The following is an 18,185-nucleotide window of genomic DNA, read 5'->3' on the forward strand; positions in this document are numbered from 1 at the left end:
ACATTGCATCTACAAGATTTTTTGAAATTTTTTATATATAAATTATCGTCCAAAAAATTTCTCCATATTCCTATAAAAGATTGTCTAGTTGGAAAGTCGATGGGCGAAATTATAGAAAATAGTCTTTAGGTAGCTAGCAAAACACGGGGTGAGTATTTCTCATTGAAGTTTGAATCGAACAAAGGACATCACATAGGACATTGTACAATGTACCCTAGAATGAGTTTAGTAGAATTAGTTTACTTTTAAAAGTGATGTTTAATTTATATATTAATTAGTTTGAGTTTAAATTTTATAAATGAAATATTTTAAGTTGAATTTGGTGGTATAAATTTGAGTGAAATTGTGATTTTTATTATTTTAATTTTTAAATACATAAATGTATTGAAAAAACAAAAAAAACATTTTACTTTTAATTAAAAAAGATACTAAATTTTAAACCAAAATTTTCAAATATCCATAATTTTATTTATGGATAAATTTCTTAATTTCGAAAAAAAACAATAACTTTGTATTAAATAAAATGATATTTACATATTCCCCTATTACATTTGAATGATATCAAAATACTTTCAGAAACACCTATAAAGAATATTAGATATAGCCTGGACACCCAGAAAATGTCACTAGAGAAGAACTTCTGCGATAACAAAAATATGTAGAAGATAACAACACACCATCTATGCACCTGAATACAAAATGAACATGGTAAAACAGCAGATACCCATACTCCAAAGAGAAGCGAGCCACAAACAAGACCTCTACAGAAAGCAACAATGAACCCAGCTCCAGGAAAGAGAAACCCATTAGCAACGACATCTGATGGCGGCCATGGAGAACAATCGACCAAAGCGGCAGAGAAACAAAGCTAGGTAACAAGAAAAATAAGGGAACCAAATGCTAGGGTTCCAGCTACCGTGACCCCTGGAAACCCTTTTCTCGTCAACCTCGCTCGAACTTGACATTTTCATACTTCAAAGGGTCGATACAATGAAGAGGTCCCTATCTCCCAATAACTTTGCGTGCTGGAAAATGGAATGGAAATAAATATGTATATTTCTGTGTGGATAAGCTTGGGATGGAAATAAATATGTATCTGTCCCTGTGGATAAGCTTGAAATGGAAATAAATATGAGTGAGCGATCAAGGACGCAACAGAATTGAAGTTAGCATCAGTGACTTAATGATGTCGCACGTTAAAATTGTGGTGCCCCACTGCCCCTATGGGCCACGACGGTATATATCTATACACACGTGGCTTAAACTAAGTTTCAGGGATGTACGCACAATTACACATTAAAAATTAGCTATGGCTTCTTGTTTTCCTCATAGACCTGCAAGTAGATCTACCCAACAGGCTAGTGGAACGCGATATCTGAATTGAAACCCCTCCATCGATACACGTTTGCCTCATCGGGTAGACGCTGCGTCCGTATATTGAAAATGATCCTGCCCGCAATAAACTAGAAGGCCAGATCACCTAACAGTCCATGGATACTATGGAAACATCAACTAACATATCAATTCGAATCTGTTACGAATGCAGCCTTTCGTAATCTGAGCAGTAAATCATGGAACCCTGCCCTTACGTAATTGATTCCAACATCTATTGCTGCACTGCCAACCGGTAACCCTTTGAACTTGTCATGCAGATGGCATAAAAGTCCTGAACCGTTTCGCAAGGAAACTGTTGACTTTTCTTGTATGGTTAATGAGACCTCATCACAGTAGGTACTAGATGGGTGTCCAAGATATATCGCATGGCATCAGTATCCCGTATACAATACAGTATAAAATGGATCTTGACTTCCTCCTTTTAGCAATATCATCGTTTCTTTCTGCTGCATCTTTTCCTTTGGCAGAAACTAACATTACATTTACATCTCGCCTTCACATTATTCCAGTTAGGGTACTTGCAGCAATATTCAATTCATCCATCCACCATGGATAAACTTGCAGAGGTCTTTCACTTTGCTCCCCATTGCAAGTCTGCGTCTGGACAGCAAAAGAAAATCAAAGGGTTTGTGATGCTACAAAAGAAAAATGTTTTAGATTTTAGCGATTTCAGTGCAGACATCCTAGACGATCTTAGCGAGCTGATTGGGAAGGGAGTTTCATTCCAGCTCGTCAGCACATCTCAAATCGATTCCAGTGGGTGCTGCTTTCCTTCATATACATTATAGATTCAATCCTCAAGCTGTTTTCTCCTTTTTCCCATTTTTTCAATTAATTTCGCAGATTGACCCATTTTTCTATAATTTAATATGTAAGTTGTTCGAAAATTCATCTGCAGGCAGTGGAAGTGGAAAGTTCGGCGAGAAAGCCCGTCTACAAAACTGGATTTCTACCCCTGAAAGACTCGTTACAGGCCAGACTACGTGTAGTATCGACTTTGATTGGGACTCCGACTTCGGACCCCCAGGAGCTGTCTTTATCACCAATTCGCATCATGATGAGTTCTTCCTCAACTCACTCACCCTTGAAGTTCCCCATCATGGAAACGTTCATTTCGACTGCAACTCATGGGTTTATCCCGCTTCTACAGACAATAGAGGCCGTATCTTTTTCTCCAATCGGGTAATATGTATATATATGATCTTTATGTAGTGTTTTGTGCAACCTTCATTGATTTTCAGTGTGGTGCACGTAAATTTTGCTAAGTACTTCTCGACCACCAGGTTTATATGAGAACTTTTGTTTTTGCCCATGATATTTATGTAGAATATAAGGTTTTGCCCAAAACCATAAATTCTCTACACGAAACCACCGTAACATTGATCATGACATCTATGACATCGAACCACCCTAACATTGATCACATCTATGAGATCGGGCACAATGCTTTGAATAGGAACTGACGAAATTTTGCGCTACTAACCGTCTTTTATTGTAATCTGCAGAGCTATCTCCCTGCGAATTGTCCTCCCTCGCTCATAAAACTGAGGAAGGAGGAACTGCTAAACCTGAGAGGCGAATACGATGGAATGGCAAAGAGTGAGAGGAAGGAGAGGGACAGAGTGTATGACTACGATTTCTACAATGATCTCGGAGACCCAGACAAGAGTGTGGAGCTCAGCCGACCAGTGCTGGGAGGGTCACAACAGTTTCCATACCCGCGGAGAGGTAGAACGGGCCGCCCTCCTACAAAAACAGGTTAGTTCATTTGTAGTGCCGATCTATAAAACAACACAATCCCTATGTTCCCTCTCAATTGCTTAATTGTCTGGCATTCGTTGATTTTGTGGCATTATAGACCCCGCTACCGAAAGCAGATTGCCATTAGACATGAGCCTTGACATCTACGTTCCCAGAGATGAACGTTTTGGGCATCTGAAAATGTCTGATTTCTTGGCGTATGCCCTCAAGTCAGTCGTCCAATTCCTGATACCAGGGCTCCAATCTCTGTTCGATCCAACCCCCAACGAATTCGATTCCTTTGAAGACATGATGAAGCTCTACTCCGACGGTATAAAGCTTCCCGAGAACCCAATTCTGGACGCTATCACGAGTCTCATCCCTCTTGAACTCATCAAGGAGTTCCTCACAACAGACGGCGAAAAGTTGCTCAAATATCCGCTTCCTCAAGTTATTGCCAGTCAGTACTTTTCTTCTAAACTGATCCCTTCATGTTCTTATTCTGCATTAAATTTCAACCAGATATTAATTGAAATTGATACAAATTATGGAATGAATGTACACAGCTGACGAATTTGCGTGGAGGACAGACGAAGAGTTTGCGCGCCAGATGTTGGCCGGTGTCGATCCTGTTGTTATACAGAGACTTCAAGTAATTAGCAAAGAGCTGGCCCCTTCTGCCATTATAGATATACAAAACTCAACTCGTTTGATTTTAAGTTATCCTTACTTTACATTGTTTTCATGTTATCAATGGTTCAAGTGACAGAATGATTGATTTCACAGAGTTTTCCTCCGAGAAGTAAACTGGACCCAGAGATATATGGTTGTCAGATCAGTTCCATTAACGCTTCACATATACAAAAGAATCTCGATGGGCTAACAGTAAAGCAGGTATCATCCAAACGTTATACGTGTTTCTTAATCCGATTCTGCTAATCTAATTATGTAAATGAAATTCATTGCATGCAGAATGGTAACAAATACAGTATAGTATAATAAAGATACCATATTTCAATGCAGTAACTATTTACGATTTTATATTTGATAAGTCAAACATCCGTATTTGTGTATTATACTTCTGTTTTGTGAGATAAGGAACTTACTTGTGTGTAGGATAACTAACTTATTGCAAATAATTAGATTACTAAAATTTAAGAAGGTATATATATTTTATTCTTTTATGGTTTTGAGCATGTGATTTCTTACAAGGAAAAAGGAATTTACTTGTGTGTGGGATAATTAATTTATTGGCAAATAATTAGATTACTAAAATTTAATAAGGTATATATATTTTATTCTTTTATGGTTTTGAGCATGTGATTTCTTACCAGGAAACACATGCTCTTAATCTTTAGACTCACTCAATCTTGAAATTGTTATATGCAAAAGAGAACTATTAGAAATATAATAATCATTTAAATATAAAATTATGAAAAGTTTATTAAAAAAACAATTTAAGTAATTTTTCCAACAAATTCTTTAACATTTTTAAAGTGTCTTTTTTCTTTTACCATGCTCTAGTAATGGCTCAAGTGGCAATTTACAATGGGTTCATCATGTCATTAAATAGACTACATAATGTGATAATACCATGGGTTACTTGCAAGTAAATTGACTCTATATCCAAATCGAGTTTATGCTAAATAGGCTGTCAATCCCCTCAAATTTTATTTGTGGAGATTAACATGAATTATGCATAAATGCTTAACGTCAAGAAAATTTCAGATGAGAATACTTTATATCAAACTTCTACATGAATGCCACCATCTCTAATTATACTAGGTGATGATGAAGAACAAATTATCCTTAGTGCTTCTACCCAAAAATATTTTTCAAATCTTAAATTTGAGATACTTCTCACCATTTCAAGTAATTCATCATTTCCATATTACCATTATGTTGAGGAGTATCATCTTCTCTTGCTTTATCTAAAACCTATTACAATAATGCTTAAAGCCATTGGATGGAACAATATTCTCAATCATTATATGTTCTCAAACAATTCAACAATATGTTAGTTTCTCTTTCAAGAACATGATTTTCTCAAACATCTCGCCTAATTTGTTTTTCACGAGATAAGCCGAAATCAAGCTAGTTACATCATCTATAAATATTATAAAATATGAAACTTCTCTTAATGTATCAATTCTAATATATTTGTTTTCCTTTCAAAACTAGCTTCAATAAATGAAATTACTTATTACTTACAATTATGTGAATATAATAATTTAAAATATATAACCAGAATAACACATCACAAATTCAAATCTAATAAAAAATAAAATATACACACCTCTATAAAATATAATAATTAAATCATTTTTAAAAACAATTCCAAAAACTTTCATCAAATCTCTTTTACGATATCCTTATTTTCCAACGAAAACAATAAGTCTATAACACATAATCACCAAAAACCATTATGAATAAATTTATTTTATGGCTAAAAGAAAATTCACCCTAACAAAAAATAAATTATTAATTACAAATAATTAAAAAAAATAAATTATTATTAAATAATAATAAATATTAACCATTTAAGACGGACTTCAATTTAAAAACTATATCTCGTGTCGATGCAAGGATGTATATTAAATTATCAGAAATCTTATAGTCCAACATAAATCTTGGATCCTTTCAAATATATGTATTTATAAATTAATATGATAGGTCTTTTATCAAAGACAAGATGTACATTATACTATTAAAAATCTTATAGTCAAGAAATTGGATCACTTACGAAGGTATGATATTCAAAGATACGTATTTGTAAATTAATATGATGTGTACGTTCAGAGTCTGGAGGACAACAGGCTGTTCATTCTGGACCACCATGATGTCTTCATGCCTTATGTGAACCGAATCAACGCTCTGCCTACCACCAAGATATATGCTTCTCGAACAATTCTGTTCATTAAGAAGGATGGCACATTAAGGCCAATCGCAATCGAGCTGAGCCTACCCCCTTCACATCAACGCCGCGAAAGTGTTCAAAATGTGTTCACTCCTGCAGAGGAAGGCGCACAAGGAGCTCTATGGCAGCTCGCCAAATGCTACGTAGCCGTTAATGATTCTGGTTACCATGAGCTTATCAGCCACTGGTAAAATCATGCAGAATCTGGGAATATATATTCAGAATCTATTTAGTATTTACAATATCATTATATAATATAGGGTCCCAACTGAGTAATGGTGGGATTTTTTCAGGCTTAAGACTCACGCAGTCACGGAGCCATTTGTCATCGCCACCAACAGACAGCTGAGTGTGATGCATCCGGTGTATAAGCTACTGAGTCCCCATTTCCGAGACACCATGAACATTAATGCTCTGGCTCGCCAAATTCTTATAAATGGTGGAGGCATTCTTGAAACAACAGTATTTCCTGGAAAGTATAGCATGGAGATGTCTGCGGTAGCGTACAAGGACTGGAGGTTTGACGAACAAGGGTTGCCTGCAGATCTCCTTAAGAGGTAATCATAATTAATACTGCCTAAAATCTAATCTCGATCTGTTTCATCCATTTGAATTTTGATATATACATGTGGCTACAACTTGACAGGGGTATGGCAGTGGTGGACTCATCAACGCCCTACGGGCTGAAGCTGATGATCGAAGACTACCCTTATGCTGTGGATGGATTGGAGATATGGTTCGCAATAGTTTCATGGGTTAAGGAGTACCTGTCCTTGCACTACCAGAGTGATGATGTAGTGAAATCTGATACAGAGCTTCAAGCATGGTGGACCGAAATCAGAAATGTTGGTCACGGAGACAAGAAGGACGAGACATGGTGGTAGAGCATGGAGAGCGTGGAAGAAATTGAAAAGGCAATAACAACAATCATATGGGTGGCCTCGGCTCTTCACGCTGCGGTTGATTACGGGCAATACTCTTACGGCGGATACATGCCTGATCGCCCCACCATCAGCAGAAGGTTAGTACCTGAAGAAGGGTCCCAGGAGTTCTCAGAGCTGGAGGAGAATCCAGACTTGGCTATCCTTAGAACTCTAAGTAACCCATTTCAAACCACCCTTGGTATAGCCCTGATAGAAATCCTGTCGAGGCATTCAACAGACGAGGTTTATTTGGGGCAGAGAGCCACGAATGAATGGAGTGATGATGAACGTGTGATAGAGGCTTTTGAACGTTTCGGAACAAAGTTGAAGGAGATAGAGAAGAATATAACAGAAAGAAACCTGAATTCAGAAATGCTGAAGAACAGGTGTGGTCCGGCCAAGGTTCCCTATACTTTGCTTTATCCAAACACCTCAGATATGACTCACAAAGGAGGACTCACTGGCAAGGGAATTCCCAACAGCACTGCTATTTAATTTACACCATGTGCCATTAGAATGTCATATATTAAAAAATGTGTGAGTACAATGTGATTGGTTAATAAACAATAATAGTTTTACTCATAAGGCATTAATTCATAATGTCATGTATTGGTAAATAACAGTGGTGCGTTGAAATCCATTAATTAAGAAATAAGGATCTTAGTATAAATTCATGACTATTCATATGGATGAATAAGAGATGTTAGTAATCCATGTCTGTTGATATCTATGAATATGATAGCAATCGATGACTCTTTATATTTATATTTGATTTAGAGGAATTCATAACTTTTCGATCTTGTGAGATATTTCAATCGAATCATATATATTTATATTCATTTTATTTTGTAATTTACTCCCCATGTTCATTTCATTTCATAATTCACTCAGCAACTTTGGTAACATTTTTGGCGTTTTGAAGTCAAACCCGCTTTCCTCCGAGCGGGCTGAGGTCCTGACGAAGTCCCATACCAATGGCAATGAAAGTTTGGCACTGAATGCTATACATGATTACTCTGTTAACTATGTTATTGAAAATACAACCTTACCTATTCTAATAAATAATAAATTATTTATTATTTCTTGATTTAAATGAAAACCACCACATGGCCATGCTATGGCCGTGGTTCATGGAAAACAAAATCCTAAACTTAGTAGTTTAAACAATATTTTGGGTATGTTGGGAGGGCTTGAAAACATTTGCAAATACACTTTGTGAGGCTAGAAAATGGATTTTCCATGGCATTATGTGTGGTTTTGATTTAATCTCTTTTTTAATCTTTTCCTCAATAGCTCTCAGTCCCTTACTATCATCAATCATGGTAAATGGAAACAAAATGATAGAATATGGTTGTTATGTTTTTTGAATGTTAAATGTGCCTTTATAGTAATTATGATAACTAGTTTTGTTAAACATATTTTTAGTATTCTTGCAATTCTTTTGGATCATTACTTTCTAAATTAGACTTGGAAACTTATATTAGGAAAATAAACAATGGTTTCTCCCTCCAAGCCACTAGTGCTTCGTCCAATACTTTCCCAAAAAAGAATATGATATTAGTTGATCATCACAATCAATGCTAATACTATATGTTTCAATTTGAAACAACAAAAACATACAACCCGATGGTACATGACTTTGACATTGCTAAATTGTACCCTATTTTTTAGCACAAAGATTTTTTTTATAGGTTCCATGCATAGTGAAGATTGTATATGTTTTAATGACGATATTTATATGTTTTTGTAAAAGTAATTTTTCTCAAGAGTAGACATTGCCAAATGGTTATAGGATCCTCATTGAGAATCCACTTTAATAAAGTAAGATTGAATAGTTTAAAGTAGGTTTGATGTGATCATAGATATTGTTGGATATGCCATACAAAGAGATTCTTTTTGAAGACCTAATCTTATCATTTAGCAAATACTTTGAGAGAAAATTTGAAGTCCAAAGTCTACAAGATTCTATAAATATGATGTATTTCCTTACATTATTTATATTATGTTTTGACATAGTATTGAAGCCTAAGGACCCCACCCCCTACGAATAATATTAAATTTTTTTAAAATGACTTTTTTATAAATTAAAAATATATATTCATCTTCACAAGCAAGATCTCTTTATTTATATATTTGTAATTTATTAATAATAGGACCTTGAGAATTAGATTAACCATGAACAATATCTACTTTACAATGACTAATATGTCAAGCATAAGTGTTTAGGGTATTGGATAGAGAAAATAGAGAACAAATTTTGATATTCAAGGCTACACACAGTCACATAGACAATGATAATTCAAAAGTGTTATGGGAGCATGTCTACAATTAAGTAGACAAATTTGCATTTACTCAAACAATATGATATGAGGAAGATGACATGTTTATCCCATTATACCAAACAAACAAGAAATGAATTAATAAGTGCAAAAACGAAAAAAAAAATCTGAGGTTTATTTTTTAATAATACAAAGACAACATCATTGGCAACAAGCATATAATGCCTTGCTAAATCCTTTCTCAAATGGGAGGATAAATGGAGAAGATCATCAAATTTATGAGAAGAAGAAAAGAAAAGAGTTGTGTCTCTATACTTAGAGTGTCCAAATGATATTGATAATAATTGTCATGAAAAATAAAATTTAGTAAATTATCTTTATATATATATATGTTTCTTTATTAAATAATATTTTTTAGAAAAACAACATTTATATTTTAGGTTAAATATGACTGTTAGAAAAATAATAATAATTAATTTATATAAATTCTAATGTTAAAAATTAAATTTATCTTTTATATTAAATATGACCATATTAACAAAAAAAAAAAAAATTAATTTATATATAAATTTTAATGGTATAATAGATTTTAAACACTTAATAGTATAATAGAATTTAAGTGTTTAAAATTGTCATTTAAAATATATATTATAAAATATATATTATATCATTTAAAATATATATTATAAAATATATATTATATCATATATAATGTGTGGTTATATATTTATATAAAAATAAATAAAATACAATATTGATTTTTTTTAAATAATTTTTTTTTTTTATTTATAATTTTTCTAGTAGATTATAATTCAAAATTGTTAATATATATATATATATTCTTTTTTCTTACTAGCAAGAACCCTTTTACTCTAAATATTTCTTGTAAAATCTTATCAGCAATATTGGAGATAAATGTCTTTTAGAATAATCACATCATTAGGATTTGGTGGACATTTCAAACCAACCAATGTGGTTCATCATGAGAAAAGTTGTTCATCCATAATGTGCATGTGTGTTTTGAAAAAATAAAAACATGAAAAATTTAGTTATAACTGGAAATGACAATGCTTGATATATGTGTTTTTGAGATCAAATTGGCAATGTGGTCTAAATCCATATTAAGTCCAAAATTTTAACTATCCTAATGCACGTAAAACCTAAGATTGTAATGAGGTAATTATTGCTAATAGTGGTGAAGAAGTTAATGACAACAAATATGGTTTCATGGGACTATTGGAGGCATGTCTTACTAAGAAAATACCTATTGTAATGTGTTATAGAAACATTAAGCACCTAGTATGTTATATGTCAAAGTCAAAATTATAAGTTGTATTTGTCAATGCTAAACTAATAATGGTCAATAGGAAAATCAATTACTAGAGTCATGCATTTGCAGGGACTAATAAATCTTAACTTGAAATTTGTTCATAACATTATGATCAATAATTTAATATTGAAATTGAAATAACATATAGGAATTCTAAAATTATAAAAATGTCATGGTAAATCAATAAACAATTTTATATTTTGAAATTATAAAAGTTACATAATAAATCAAAAGACAAGTTTACATTATGAAAATGAGTTGATGCCAATATTTGCTTCCTTTTCTTTCTTTTCTTTTTTTCTTAAAAATTACAATTTGCACATCATAATGTGGGTAGCTTTGAGATAAGGAAGTATCCACCTTTTAACAGAAAAAAATAATAATATTTATAAACTGATATTTATTCACATTTATAATTATATATATTTTCTATAAGTTGTCTGTTATCATATAGGCCTGACTTGTGGTTTGAGGAGCCATGACCCAAGGGAATCTAATCCGTCAAAGTCACTCGGGATCATATCCGGCCTGGACCACACCAACCCTAAGCTGACTAGATTTTTTAACATGTCTCCTCCCCTAGCACAAGGCACAACCACCCCATGTGAGGTTTGATCCTAGGTTTCCTTGCTAACAAGGCCCATCCTCAATTGATTGTGCTAGTAAGACTTGACTATAATTATAAAAATAAAATAAATCTAATAAAATTATAAAATATGTTAAACTATTTATAAAATAAATTATTTAATTAAAATTTATAAATATGCTATTATTTACAAAATAAATATTTAACTAATATTTATAATTAATTAAATATTTTTTTAATATTTTTTAAACTTTTCAAACTTAAAATTAATTTTTATAAATCTCGTTAAAATTAGAGACAAAAATAATATTAAAATAATTCTTTTTAAAGTTTTCATAATGTTAGACCATGAAACTTTGAGCAAATAAACTCCATATGCCAAAGTATGATCCTCCTTATTGATATTTATTATTTGTCATATATTATTTGAAATGCATTAGCAACCATGCTTTAGTTCATTGAAAAAGTATTAGACAAATATTTGTTTAAAGGCTAGTTGATAATACATGTGGGAATGCCATAAAAATTGACAAAAGTTCTCCTTCGAGTGATCATTTGCAGTAAGCAAAGGTCTTATGGAAGCAGTAAAAAAATACTCGAGTTGAAAACATTCTTTATACAAGTACAATTGAAGAGTTTTTCAGGGTTTAGTTTATAAAAAAAGAGGTGTTAAGATAGATCATTAGGGTATAGATGGATAAATCTATCAATTAGAGATTTTTTAACGATGGTTTTTCAAAGTGGGGAAGTAATTTCAAACTTGTGTGTTTATGAAGATTCTTCTTTAGTTATTAATTAGATTAGTAGAGCTAGACATATCCAAAATGTTATTCCTAGGTCTTTGGCTAATAACCTTAAAGTATTGATACTAGATTTGATCACTACTTTTGAATGTGCTTACATGGAACACAATATTTTGGTTGATAACTTATCAAAAAAGGGACTCTAAAGTTTAGGAAGACTAGATGATTCTACTTGAGTTTAGAAATGGTTTTCTTGTCAACATTCTTTATTCAATCTAAACTTTCTATTTATATGTTATTTTTTTCTTGGATTATTTTATATGTATTAGTTTTTTTTTTCAATTCTAAAGGTATATGATGGAAGCTTATAATCTCTATAATTAGCATAGAAACTTTGTTACTCTCATTTTTATGAGTCCTATGGGATAATATATATTATATTTTTATTTTTAAGAACTTTGGGGACAAGTATGACTAGGGGTAAGACCTTTTATTAAGTTCTTTATGCATGTGAAACATGTAATTTTTGTTTTGTCTATGAAATTACTTTCATTTTTTGGAAAAGAAAAGAAGAGGCTATAACAATGACCTAAGATGTGATGATATCTCAATCATCACTATCATCATACTCTCAAAATAACCATTTTAGTTACTCCCTCTACTATGCTTATAACCACAATCATTACACTAGATGGTAGATAATCTCAATAATTCATTTCGTCAATTTAGAACATACATGGAAAAATGTTGATAATGGTCATCATATTTAAAAGTAGCCAAGAAACCTCATGAATCTATTCACATGGTACTTGAAGGAATTTCTTGTATTTATGTTACATTCATCTCATATATTGGTTATTTTGATACTTCCATATCTATGTGAAAAACAAAACCCCTCTAACTAGTCATCCTTCACCTTCCATTGATTTACCTCTATTAAGTAATTTAATTTAGATGGCTCTTACATACTTAAAATAAAATTATATTTCTTCTATTCCTCTATACTAGTCTTGCCTTCTATTCCTTAACTCTATTCCTCTATACATATCCCTATACTAGTCTTAATTTTAAATCATGATGGCCTAGAAAACCTACCTCACCAACTCAATTTAGTTTGAAGTGTTAATTCTTTATTATATCCCTTCATCAACTTAGCATTATATTTTCTCATTTCCATTTCTAATGTTTCTACATTATAGTTAAAGCTAGATCTTTATGTACAAAGTAATTAACCTTTCCCATTGAATGTAATTTTAGGTGTTGGCACTTTCATATATGGTTTCACTCAACCTAACATTCTATGTTTTCATTTCTATTTATAAATTTTCTATATTATACTTAGTATTAGATTGAAAAAACCTAACATCCTTATGTCCAAACTAATTAACCTTTCTGACTAAATGTAATTTTAAGTATTGACACTTTTTGATATGGTTTCCTCAACCTAACATTATGTTTTTTCATTTTGATAGTATTACATGATTATATGTTTTTTTATATGATTTGAATCAAGTCTCAATTTTTATACTTTATCCATCTTACAATCAATACCCTTCCAACTCAATTTATGCAGAGCCTTCTCCCATGTCGCCCCATCAGCAGGTCGTCAATGTGTGGGAGGATCAATGACATATGGTTGATCTTGACAGAGATCATATAGTCTGCCCAGATGTCATGTTCCATTGGTAGATCATGGCTTCAACACAAGTTGGAGTGTGAGAGGCAGTGTATCTGTCTATGTTGATGATGTTGCACACTGTCTAGATTTACCCATTTGAGGTACATCTCCTACAATTTTAAATTGTCTTTAATTTGTGTGTTTATGTCTTTAAATTTTCTTTCATTTTTAAAAAGTCTTAAATTTATGTGTTTGAATTTAATCTATGCGAACGTTATTATGTTTAGTGTGTTATATATGTTAAATTATTTTTATGACTTGTAGAGCCTTAGCAGGGTGAATCTAAGAGTGATAATGCAAATTTGATCCCTCCGTGGGATGACAACACAACCATTATCACACTCTAGGATGCTAGGGTCCATCATTCTTGGATTACATGAGATCTGGGTACACTCCTTGCTGGCTCATCGACTAAATGTATCTTGACTCTAATGTTAGAGAGCATCAATGAGTTGATACAAGCCTACTAGAGGGCGGGCCCACAAAGCAGCTGCCTACTTGCTATAGAGAGAACTAGGAGGTAGGATGTTAGAGGCACAAATGATTAGGAGGTAGTGAAAGCCACCACCAAGGGCATTGATGTGCATGGGGAGTTTTTTGACATCCCTGCAGGTCATGCTAGACATCATGGTCCGATTAAAACTCAAATATAGTAGGAATTTTGATGATGCTCTATTTGTTTATGATCAATTCATTAGAGATTGGGGCCAGTTCCACCACCATGATGAGGTCCCCCTTTACTTTTCCTGGAATTTATATGTAGAGTTTGTTGGCTTGTGTTATATTCTTTCCACGATTAGCCGACAAAGTTCACCAAGGGGTTAGAGCGGAGGCGGAGCCCCCCCTTCATTGCGCCGATTTCATAGTGGAGGGGTCACAGCGGGTTTGAGGGGGGCAGGTGTCCCCCCTCTACGGGGTCTGGGACAGCACCCCGGGAAAAAATTTTGGACCCTATATTAGGTTGGGTTGACCTACCTATGGTTTTGTGCATGGTTTATGCACATGGTTTTGGATGCGATGGTTTTCAGTCCATGGTGTTGGATGCTTCGGCATGTATAAATATGTATTGTAACATTGAAAGGAACATAATGAAAAATCAAGCTATTGGTCCCGATTTTGGGATCCAGGAGAAAATCTCTGTGTATATGTGTTTTATGTGTTATTCTTTTGCATTGTTTATTTTCTATGTTTTAGAATTTGTATGCTAGTAATTTCTATATGAGGTTAAAACCTACATTTGGTATCAGAGATGTTTCGGCTTCAAGGGGACGCCTTTGTTGTTGAGGGGTTTTGCTCAGGCCTGTGGTAGACCCTGTTCAATAGGAGATCTGCGAAATCGATTCTGGTTGTGAAAGAAGATGGTGAGCAATGCAAAGATAGAGATCGAGATATTTAATGGTCAGAGTTTTGGTTATGGAAACTCAAGATGGAGGATCTTTTGGTGGATAAATATTAGCAGATGACAGTAGATCCAGGTACTCAACCAACGGGAGTGTCCGATGAAGAATGGAATAAGTTGGATCGGAAAGCAAATAGCACAATACGATTGTGTGTCTTAGATTTAGTATTGCTGAATGTATCAGGGGAAGCTACGGCTAAGGCTTTATGGGACAAGTTAGGGACTTTGTACCAATCTAAGTCTCTGGTGAATAAACTGTTCCTACAAAAAAAATTGTATAACCTGAGGATGAAAGATGGAGACTCGGTGACAGAGCATATGAATGCATTTATTACTGTGGTAAGTCAGTTATTATATGTTGATATTAAAATTTCAGATGCAGAAAAGTGCATCAGTTTGTTGTGTTCTTTACCAGATTCATGGGATAGTCTAGTTATTGCAATAGGTAGCAATGCAACTGCCTTACAGTTTGATGAAATAGTCTCATCCTTGCTGATGGAGGAGATGAGACGGAAAAATATGGAGAGCCAGAATGGTGATGCCTTGTCTGTACGAGGACGGTCCCAGAATAGAAACAAAAATAAGTCATCGAGTGGGAGATCTAAATCTAGAGGGAGATCTAAATCTCTAGGAAAGCCTATAAAGGTGGTTTGCTAGAAATGCAGAAAGGAAGGACACTACAAAAGGGACTGTAAATCTAAAGCTTCTGATAAAGGAAAGGCATTTGATGATGCTCCTTTTGCAGAGGCAAAAACCACCTCAGATGAAGGTGGGGATGTGTACTTGGCTTCTTCAAGTATGCATGTAGATCATGAGGCATGGTTGATTGACTTAGGTGCATCCTTTCACTTCACTCCCCATGGAAAGTGGTTCTGTGAATATGAGAAATACGATGGTGGTGATGTCTTCTTAGGAGACGATAGGAAGGCTAGAATCGTCGGTCGCAGAAAAGTAAAGTTAAAGTTGAAAGGTGGAATGGTTAGAAAACTTCCAGGTGTTCTGCATATTCATGCATTGGCTAGAAATTTGATTCTTGTAAGCAAGATGGATGATGCAGGTGTAAAAACAATGTCCGAGAAGAATACATAAGATGGTTTAGGGAGCACTGGTATTGATGTGGGGAGTTCGGATTGGAACTCTGTACAAGTTGCAAGGTAGCACTATTGTTGATGGGTGCAATAGTTCTGTGGTTCCTGAAAGTGGAGCAGAAAATCTAGTGGTCTCTGGAGAGAAGACCATGTTGTGGCATCAAAGTCTTGGACATATTGGAGAGAAGGGCCTTCAAATACTTCATGGTAAAGGTATGGTAGAAGGTATGAGGAATAGCTCTCTGGATTTTAATTTCTGTGAAAATTGTGTATATGGGAAGCAGAACCGGGTGAGTTTTCCCTCTAGTGGTAAGAGGGTGAAACAAATATTAGAGCTTGTGCACAGTGATGTGTTTGGACATGTGAAGGTTCCATCACTAGGTAAGTCTGTGTACTATGTATCATTCATAGATGACTTCTCAAGGAATACATGGATATATTTCCTGAAGAAGGAATCTGAAGTCTTTCACAGGTTTAAAGAATTTAAGGCTCTGGTGGAAAACCATACAGAGAAGAAAATAAAGGTGTTGAGGTCAGATAATGGTGGAGAGTTTTATAGCTAGGAATTTGAAGAATTATGTAAGAAGTGTGATATAGCACGACAGAAGACTACTCCATACACACCTAAGAAAAATGGAGTTGCAAAAAGAATGAATAAGACGTTGATGGAAAGGGCAAGAAGCATGCTCAGTGGTGCCGAGTTAGGATAGGAATTCTGGGTAGAGGCAATGGAGACAACATGTTACCTAGTCAACATATCACCTTCATCAGTGTTGGATGATAAGACTCCACAAGAGGTATGGACTGGGAAGAAACCCTCTATTTCACATCTGAGGGTATTTGGATGTGATGCATATGTACATGTTCCAAAGGAGAAAAGAACCAAGTTGGATAGTAAATCTGGAAAGTGCATCTTTATTGGGTATAAGGATGGTTTAAATGGTTATAAAATTTGGAACCCAGTAATAAGGAAGTTTGTGTACAGTCGAGATGTGGTGTTCAGAGAGGTGAAAAATGTTATTAAACATGAAGTCCCATCAAAGGAACCTAAGAATATAGAGTTTGAGCTAAAGGAGGAAGAATCAGACTCTACAACAGAAGAGGAATTAGAAGATTAAGAGCCACAAACTCTGGTTGTGAGAAGATCAATTCGAGAAAGAAGGGAACCAGAAAGATATAGTCCATATGCTTTCTGTTCAAATTTTGTTTTATCTATTACTGATGATGATCCCATAACTATGAAGGAAGTAGCAGATTCAGAGGATGGAAAACTCTGGAAAGAGGCCATAGTTGATGAAATGGAATCTTTGCACAAAAATGAGGCTTGGGATCTGGTGGAGTTTCCAACTAGAAGGAAACCCATTAGCAGCAAATGGGTTTTCAAGAAGAAGACAAACGCAGAAGGAAAGGTGGAGAAATACAAAGCTCGGTTGTTAGCAAAAGGTTATTCCTAGGTGTCGGGAATTGATTTTGGTGATATTTTTTCTCCTGTTGCCAAGGTAGCTTCTATTAGATTACTTTTATTTGTTGTTATTGCTTTTGATTTTGAGGTAGAACAGATGGATGTGAAGACAATATTTCTTCATGGCGATCTGGAAGAGGAGATCTATATGAAGCAACTAGAATGCTTTGTTGTGAAGGGTAAGAAAGAACTGGTATGCAAGTTAAAGAAGTCTTTGTATGGGTTAAAACAATCACCAAGGATGTGGTATCAGAATTTTGATACATTTATACGAGGACTTGGCTTCACTAGAAGCAAGGTAGATCACTGTGTGTACTTTAAATTAATTGGTGACCATGTTATTTATTTGGTCTTGTATGTGGATGATATGTTGCTAGTTGGAAATGAGAAAGGAATTATCTAGGATTTGAAGACCCAATTGTCCTCCAAATTTGACATGAAAGATCTTGGTGCTGCAAACTATATTTTGGGCATGGAAATTAAAAGAGATTGGGCAAAGAGAAAGCTCTGGTTAAACCAGAGGAAGTATGATGAGACAATACTATAGAGGTTTAATATGCAGGATAGTAAATCGGTGAAGGTTCCTATTCCTGTAGGTGTAAAGTTATCTGTTGAACAATGTCCCGAGACACAAGAAGAGGAAGA

The 18,185-nt window shown here is 34.2% G+C and overlaps 1 pseudogene across 1 annotated transcript; it reads left to right on the forward strand.

Moving 5' to 3' along the window:
* The first annotated feature begins 1,737 nt into the window (after positions 1 to 1,737).
* LOC149153695 (putative linoleate 9S-lipoxygenase 5) lies at positions 1,738 to 7,639 on the forward strand (annotated as a pseudogene). The gene is made up of 9 exons (XR_016263811.1): positions 1,738 to 2,151; positions 2,294 to 2,577; positions 2,901 to 3,153; positions 3,254 to 3,595; positions 3,702 to 3,787; positions 3,922 to 4,029; positions 5,935 to 6,239; positions 6,346 to 6,609; positions 6,699 to 7,639. The product of XR_016263811.1 is annotated as a putative linoleate 9S-lipoxygenase 5 (transcript).
* Positions 7,640 to 18,185: the final 10,546 nt, after the last annotated feature.

The sequence above is a fragment of the Pinus tabuliformis genome, chromosome 9 (genome assembly GCF_031772625.1).
Source record: "Pinus tabuliformis cultivar Carrire ecotype Pingquan chromosome 9, CPIR1, whole genome shotgun sequence".
Classification (NCBI taxonomy): domain Eukaryota; kingdom Viridiplantae; phylum Streptophyta; class Pinopsida; order Pinales; family Pinaceae; genus Pinus; species Pinus tabuliformis.